This window comes from Rhagoletis zephyria, unplaced genomic scaffold, assembly GCF_001687245.7.
Source record: "Rhagoletis zephyria isolate East Lansing unplaced genomic scaffold, Rhagoletis_zephyria_1.1 Rzeph_scaffold_00241, whole genome shotgun sequence".
Lineage (NCBI taxonomy): Eukaryota > Metazoa > Arthropoda > Insecta > Diptera > Tephritidae > Rhagoletis > Rhagoletis zephyria.
In genome coordinates, this window is record NW_016157325.1 from 110,055 (window position 1) to 118,244 (window position 8,190).

Sequence of the window (8,190 nt, forward strand, 5' to 3'; positions counted from 1 at the left end):
TGTAGACTTGCAGATCCGACAGGAAATTGATGTAAATAATCTCTCTAGCTGTCAACACGCCTACTGGAAAGGTAGATCTGTGGATACAGCTTTGCATAGTATTGTCAGCACCATTGAAAAGACTCTCGCTTTTAAGGAATTTGCACTAGGCGTGTTCCTGGACATCGAGGGTGCCTTCAATAATGTTCTCCCGGGAGCGGTCCTTCAAGCCCTAGCTCGCCTTGGGCTGGATCACCCTATGGTTGAGTTTGTTCGTCGCCTCTTAGGCAGTAGAACTATTTACTCGGAGATGGGGGAGGTATCTATAACAAGATATGCGAGTCGCGGAACCCCACAAGGCGGTGTTCTCTCCCCACTTCTTTGGAATCTAACTGTGGATACCCTGCTGTCACGGTTGCAAGGCACAGGTTGCCAAGTCATTGCTTACGCGGATGATCTTGCCCTGACGGCAATTGGTAAGCACCCCCAAGTTCTATGTGACTTAGTTCAAGGCGCCTTACGCGTCGTGGATACCTGGTCCAAAGAAGTAGGACTTAGTGTCAATCCGGCAAAAACGGCCATGGTTCTGTTTTCAAAGAAAACGAAAGCTGTCCGGCTACAACCTCCTTCCTTGAACGGTATCGTACTGACTTTCTTTGAGGAGGTTAGATATCTGGGCGTTATTCTTGACAGAAAGTTAACTTGGCGGCGCAATATAGAAGAGCGCTGCAAGAAAGCTATAACTGCTATGTATGCCTGTAAATCGGCGATTGGGAAAAAATGGGGATTGAAGCCTCATATTGTGAACTGGATGTACACAGCGGTTGTGCGTCCCATTCTATTCTACGGCATAACGGTTTGGTGGCCGTCCGTAGATAAATCTACAATAAGAAACAAATTAACAGCGGTCCAAAGGGTGGCGTGCATGATGATCACGGGAGCGTTACCATCGACGCCGACTAAAGCCCTAGAGACCTTGCTTCACTTGCTACCTGTGGACCTATATGGTAAACTACAGGCAAGCTGTAATGCTATTAGATTAAATGCGCTAATCAAATGGAGTGACACGAGGTTTGGGCACTCTAGGATCTTGGAAAATCTTCCAGATGACTTTAGGCGCCTGGACTACACAGTCCCGTCTACGGGACTAAAGAATTATTTCCGGACAAGGATCCCCTCAAGGGAAGAATGGGAGGAGGATTCGGTCCTGATATCGTATTCTGACTCAACAGCCATCTACACTGATGGCTCCAAGTTGGATCTGAAGGTAGGAAGTGGGGTATACTCGCAAGAACTCTCACTTAGCCTCAGTTTCCGTCTGCCAGATCTATGCAGCGTTTTTCAGGCTGAACTAACAGCAATAAATGAAGCTGCAAGTTGGCTGATCGATTCTCTAATTAATCTGAAGGCGGTAACAATCTTATCTGACAGCCAAGCGGCTATTAAAGCACTTAATAGTGACAAATCTACGTCGAAGGTTGTCTTGGAATGTAGACGTACTCTTAATGAACTGGCAAGGTGTTACGTCACTAATGTTGTGTGGGTGCCAGGCCACAAAGATATACCAGGAAACTGTACTGCAGATGAACTAGCAAGGATAGGAACCTTGTTGCCTGCAATCAGTACAGCCCGTAATGCGGGCATTCCGCTATCTTCTTGCAAGCTCTGGCTTGAGAATAACTTCGTCGGACAGGCTAATATAAGATGGTCTGCGGAGCCTACTTGCAGGATAGCAAGACATATCTGGCCTAAGCTTGACAAGCGTAGATCTCACCCTCTTCTCCACTTGGAGCGACCACTGTTGCGGCATGTTATTGGAGTTCTCACCGGGCATTGCCTGATGGGAATCCACGCCACTAGAATGGGTTTGCAGTCAAACGACTACTGTCGTAGCTGCCGCGATGAGGAGGAAATCGAAAGCGTGGAGCACTACTTATGCCACTGTCCTGCTCTGGCTAGAGCTCGCCGATGCTCGTTCCTCCATTATTCTTTTGAATGTCTGGCCGAACTGGATTCAGCCAGTGTCTATGACTTTGTGCGCTTCATCAGAGCAACGAAGTGGTTCCACTACTAGGGTAAGAGGAGGGACATATGGAGTCTCTTATACGGCATCACAACGGGCCCTTGGTGGCCTAAGTGTGCCCTTTTCCTGAGGGATTAGGGCAGCCGAGTTAACCTAACCTAACCTTATAGAGAATTAAACAAGGATTACGACGATGTTATTTTAAATCCCAAATTTATTGGTCTTTATTATGCAAATCAACTTAACCCGCATCCATCGTGTGTATCAAACTGATGCAAAATTCGAAAACATATTAGAATATTAGGAAAAGTATTTAATGTTTTGAATTGGTTTTTTGCGACAAATGCGTATAGATCTTTCAAGCATTTTTATTCTTATTATCAGAAAATGAATAAACGTTGGTCATTAATAAAAAAATTAAAAAAAAAAACCAACATTTCATTGGATACTTGGGTCTTTTTCCATATGTATCAAATTGATGCACAACGTACTTTGTGTTTCAAAAAATTTCCGATGGATGCGGGTTAAAAAAGTTCAACTGTTAATAGCTAAGTCTACTTTAGGACAATCATAACCATCGTATAGAAAGCTCGTTTCTTATTCTTCAAAACGACGTTAACATGAAGTCTCTATGATGAGTAGGGCCCGAGATATACGATTTGAAAACGTACATGAATGGTTAGAATCACGAAAAAATTCCATATATATATATCATATCTCCACAGAAAAATAAAAATTCCTCGAATACGTGTTAGCTTATTTCATGTATAATAATAATAATATATTCGCGCTTACACATATGTTAGTGTTTGGCCGAGCTTCTCCTCCGACTTGTGGCGTGCGCCTTGATGTTGTCACACAAATCGGAGGGACCTACAGTTTTACGCCGACTCCGAACGGCGATTGTATTTTTATGAGAAGCTTTTCATGGCAGAAATACACTCGGAGGTTTGCCATTGCCTGCCGAGGGACGACCGCTGTCAAGAAAACCCTTTTTTCTATATTTTTATTGCGATGTTGCTTTGACCAGGGCTTGAACCAAGGTGCTGCAGAGTGGAAGCGCGCACTGCTTACCACTACGCTACAGCGACCGATGTATAAAACCCATAAAACAATTTGAAGCGAATCGGAGACATGACATCATTGTTTTTTACGAAATCCGTCCGACTTGTATATATGAGTATATACATGAGTATATATACATATGTTGTGGCACACTAGTATTACTACTACTAATATATGTATATGTAATTACAAATACTATATGTGGGTGTAAAGATGATCTCTTTATTTTTATTTTTGTAAGAATGACTGCGACTGCAATGCGAATGAATTTCAATTCCATAGTTTTTAGTTTATTCAGTTTGTAATTAGCTTTGTAAACTGATATAAAATAAAGATATTTATAGTTCTTTTCTTAAAAACACATTTATTTGTTTCTAGTATTCGCACTAAAGAAAGGCTACAAAACTAGTTTGTTAGCATATTTTAATTGATGGTAATAATATCCCGAAACATCCCGGGATTCACAAAATGGTCCGGGATTGGATGCCTTAGTGCGGACGTGATCGAATTTACTCAAACGAATGTGCAATGTCAAATAAACGAGTTACGCGAAATGTTTAGCTCGGTGCTAAACATAAATACGCCACTTAGTGCTAATGCGAGTATTTCAAACTCTCATGCGGAACAAACACGCTTAGGGTCACCAAGTACAAGTGCAAATAAAAGTAATTATTCTGTAAAAGAAATTGCAGAGACGATACCGGACTTCGATCCAACGAACGATTCGTCAATCACCGTCGAGCAATTCGTAGACAGAGTGAATGGTTCTATCAGTGGCTATAAGTGGGAAGAAAAGGGCTTGTTGTTGGCTGTATATAGTCGACTCAAAGGCGCCGCAAAACTTTGGTTCAATTTGGCAGACAAATTGTACTCCAATTGGAATGAACTATCACAAAGTTTGTGCGAAGGGTTCAGCTGTATTCCAGATGAAGCTGACATACACTACAAAATGAGTGTGTGGATTGCGACAAACTGAATCCTAATAAAATTATAGTTTAAAAAACTAAAACCTCGCTATTATAATTTCCATTCGTACTCTCATCAGGTATGTAACTTGAGAATAGAAATCGCTGCATCTTTTAGGCGCATCAATATTACATAGTTACATCCCGAGCTAATAAAAGGGAAGTAAAAATGAACCCGAAAATTTCGGAAAAAAGAAAATGGAAGTAAGAAAAACAAATGCACAGCGAGAAATAATAACGAATAACATTTTTGAGCTATGTGTTGTTGTAAACGGGCAAAAATTGATGGCATTTATTGACACGAGTAATGAGTGCAACATGGTCAGAGCTACGGTAGCAAACAAGTTACGCGCACGCAAAAATTTGTGTTCAATTACAAATTGAAAACTTAAAGCGATTCGTTACTCTGTTTGTGGTAGACGACGAACTTTTAACGGCGGATGTACTATTTATTTGGTCAGGGCCTTTTTAATGACATGCGGGCCGTTATCGTAGATGGTCGTATCACGTTTGCGAGCGATAATAAATTTAATATCGACGATTTCAAGTGCGGTACTGACGATTTACGTGTTAAAAATGATTTGGTTGAACTGTTGTACAACTACGGCGATATTTTCGCAACAAATATCCATGAAATAGGTTAAACCGATTTAGTTCAGATGGCAATTGATCTGGATCCTGACGTTCCGATTTAGGGTTCCTGAACATAAAAAAGAAATCATAGCGGATATGGTTAATGAACTTTTGGCGTGTGACATTATTAGCAAATCCAACTCTAAATATGCGAGTCCAATGGTTTCAGTTAAAAAGAAAGACGGAAGTGAGCGTTTGTGTGTTGATTTTAGGCGGTTGAATTTACATATGCGTAAAGAAGTTTTCTCAATGCCAAACATTGAGGAACAGCTGCAAAATGCTAAGCAGTACATTTATTTTACAGTACTAGACTTAAATAGCGGGTATTACCACATACCTATCGCGAAAGATAGTCAAAAATATACTGCGTTCGTAACGAAACAGGGGTTATTCGAATTTAAGCGAATGCCCTTCTAGCTAAAAAACGCGCCTTTAGTGTTTCAGCGATTAATTGCCAAAATAAAAGGAAGTGTTAAGAGTGACGATATGATGAACCATATGGACGATATTTTAATCGGAAGGCAACAAATAAATGAAATGTATGAAAAACTACATCGAGTGTTTAGTGCTCTTCGCGGAGCAAATGTAACGTTAAATATACAAAAATGCGAGTTTTTGAAAAATACAATTGAATTCCTGGGTCATGAGTTAACTCCGGACGGTATTGCTCCAAGTTTAGCGAAAACTTTGTCGATACGCGATTATAAAACGCCAACAAGTGTAACCGGAGTTAGACAGTTTCTCGGACTCAGCGGTTACTTTCGTAAATTTGTTCCGGGCTATGCGCTAATAGGCATCGATTACTGCATACAAATTAACTATTTGTTTGGACGGAATATCAAGAAAGTAAGTTTAATAAACTAAAAACGAGTTTAGTATCTCGACCAGTGATGACTGCATTTAGAGTTGATGCGGAACACCATATGCATACTGACGCGAGCACGATCGGACTGGCCGGTGTGTTGTTACAAAACGAAAACGGAAACTGGAAACCAGTCATATACTATAGTCGCGCGACCACAGACGCGGAGAAAAAGTATTACAGCTACGAGCTTGAGACGCTTGCGGTGGTCTAATCCGTCGAGAGATTTAGATACTATATTTATGGCAAACAAACAAAAGTAATCACTGACTGTAACGCTATAAAAACTACAATGAAAAAATGTGAGTTAGTGCCGCGAATCCCGAGGTGGAGGTTGCGTATTCAGGACTATGAACTTGAAATTGAGATCGCAGTGGGCAGCGAATGGTGCATCTAGATGCGTTGTGCCGTATGCCTGCTGAAGAATCGAGTGCAATCGAAACAGCATCGTTACGAACCGACAAAGTGCGGATTGCAGAAGAAGATTGGTCGTTTGGAATACAGTTGCAAAACGAACACATCAGAGAAATAGTCGACAAAATACGGCGGGGCGACAAATCTACAACGAAAGACTTCAGTGTAAACAATGGTAGATTGTTAAAGGTAGTCAATGGTAAAAACGCTTGGGTGATACCAAAAGCTTTACGTTGGCAAGTTGCGCACAATGCGCACGACAAAGCTGGGCATCATGGACTAGAGAAAACGCCCAACGTATAGGTGAGCATATGTGGTTTGGTCGTATGTGAAATTTCGTTAAATCGCATATTAAGTCATGCATCGAATGCACCTTCAACAAAGTTCCTGGGGGGCAAGAAAGAAGGCGAGCTTCACGTGGGTGATGTGGAGCCATTCCATTTAGAACTGTGCATGTGGACCACCTTGATACATTTCCGAAAAGCGCAAAACGTAACGAGCATATACTCGTCATAATCGATGCGTTTACGCGTTTTGCTATAATACGTGCAGTTAAAAGCACCGCGACGAGACACATTATCGACGTATTCCACGCCATCAGCTGATTCTTGGGTATACCTGAACGCATCATATCTGATCGTGGGACGGCGTATACGTCCAAGGAATTTGAAGGATTTTGTAAAGAGAACGACATTAAAATATTTCAAATGCGGTGAGAAAGCTAAATGACGGTTTGATGAAAAGCATGCAGTACCAACCAAATATAGCAACAACGATTTGGTTGTTATGGAATATGAGGCGCCAAGCACAAGTACGTCACATAAGGTAGAACCTCGGCACAGTGGGTGCGTTTCAAATTGCCCAAATACTAAACAGCGATCGTTATGTGGTGCAGGATATTTCTGGATCCCAACGTACTCAACGGCAATACTCTTCCGTATACGCTAGTGACAAAATGAAACCGGAGTGCGCCTTACATCAAATGTATGATGACGACGAAACCAGCGATTTTGAAAACAGCGAAGATCCGTCGACAGCGGAACGAGGTCGTTCCGAAGCTTCAGGAAATGCCGAACTGTAACGTTGGCAACCCTTTTTCTTCAGTTAAGTCAGTTGGTTGGGAAACAGCGGCACGAGTGTGTGGTACGACGCGCTACGACTACAATAACAGTGTTTCTTTTTAATATTAAAATTCCATTTAGTTTAATTATTAACTTTTGAATTAATAAATAATTTGTTAACTAAGTGCGGGTAATTCATTTATTGCATCGGGGTACCATCATAGCCTATCAGGAGCCTATCACAATACATTTTGCGATGTTAGTAAATTGTAAACATCGATGGCTAACATCAAATTTTGAACAGATATTATCAATTTTCAAAAATATCGATGCATAGCTTGCATCCGTAGTGCGCAGAAATACTTACTAATATTTAATAGCTTTCAGTGGAGTCCGGGTTCGAATGCCATTACACTCCATTGCTCGAAATCATATGAGCTTTAGGCAGAAACAAAGAGGATAAGGCTTATTTTTTCTCAGTGTACCATAAAAAACATCTGTCGAGTAGGTGTAAAACTGACTTATCAAGACGCAAAACACATATTGGAGGAGAAGCCAAAACAGTAAAGTCTGAATTGTAATGCTCTCACCAGCTAGGATTGTTCTATATCGAAAAAAACTATATCCAAATTTTTTTATTATTTAGAATTCCAAAAATATTTAGAGGTCGCTCAAAGCGCTCAAAGTTTTCCATGTATTTTTATACATTTTTTCGTAGAAATGGTATAGAATTCTTGAAAATAAATATTTTTCGATCGGAAGACTCTTGTTCCCTTCAGGAGACTTTCAATAATAATATCCAATTATCCATTTTTTAATATTAACGATTTTTTATTTGTCGATGGCGATGAAAAAATGGTTAAATAAACAATTGGATATTATTATTGAGAATATCCTGCAGATAAACAGAATTTTTCGATAGAAAAATATTGATTTTTAAGAATTCTATACCATTTCTACGAAAAGTTGTTTTTTCCCATATAAAATACGTGGAAAAATTTGGGTGCTTTGAGCGACCTCTAAATATTTTTGGATTTCAAATTAAAATAAATAATATAAAAAAAACTTTTTAATATACAACGCTTTTATAAATGGACTAAAAAGTAGAAAATAATACTTCTCAGTCCCATAGAATTTGTTTTGATAACTTTTGATTTTGAAATTTTAGCAAAAGTCATTATAAACAAT

The 8,190-nt window shown here is 40.0% G+C and overlaps 1 protein-coding gene across 1 annotated transcript in view; it reads right to left on the reverse strand.

Moving 5' to 3' along the window:
* The window catches only part of Nep3 (M13 family metallopeptidase neprilysin 3), a gene marked incomplete at its 3' end in the record, with an annotated part of 293,210 nt that overhangs the window by 85,269 nt on the left and 199,751 nt on the right, over window positions 1-8,190 (reverse strand). The gene's annotated exons all lie outside the window — the stretch shown is intronic.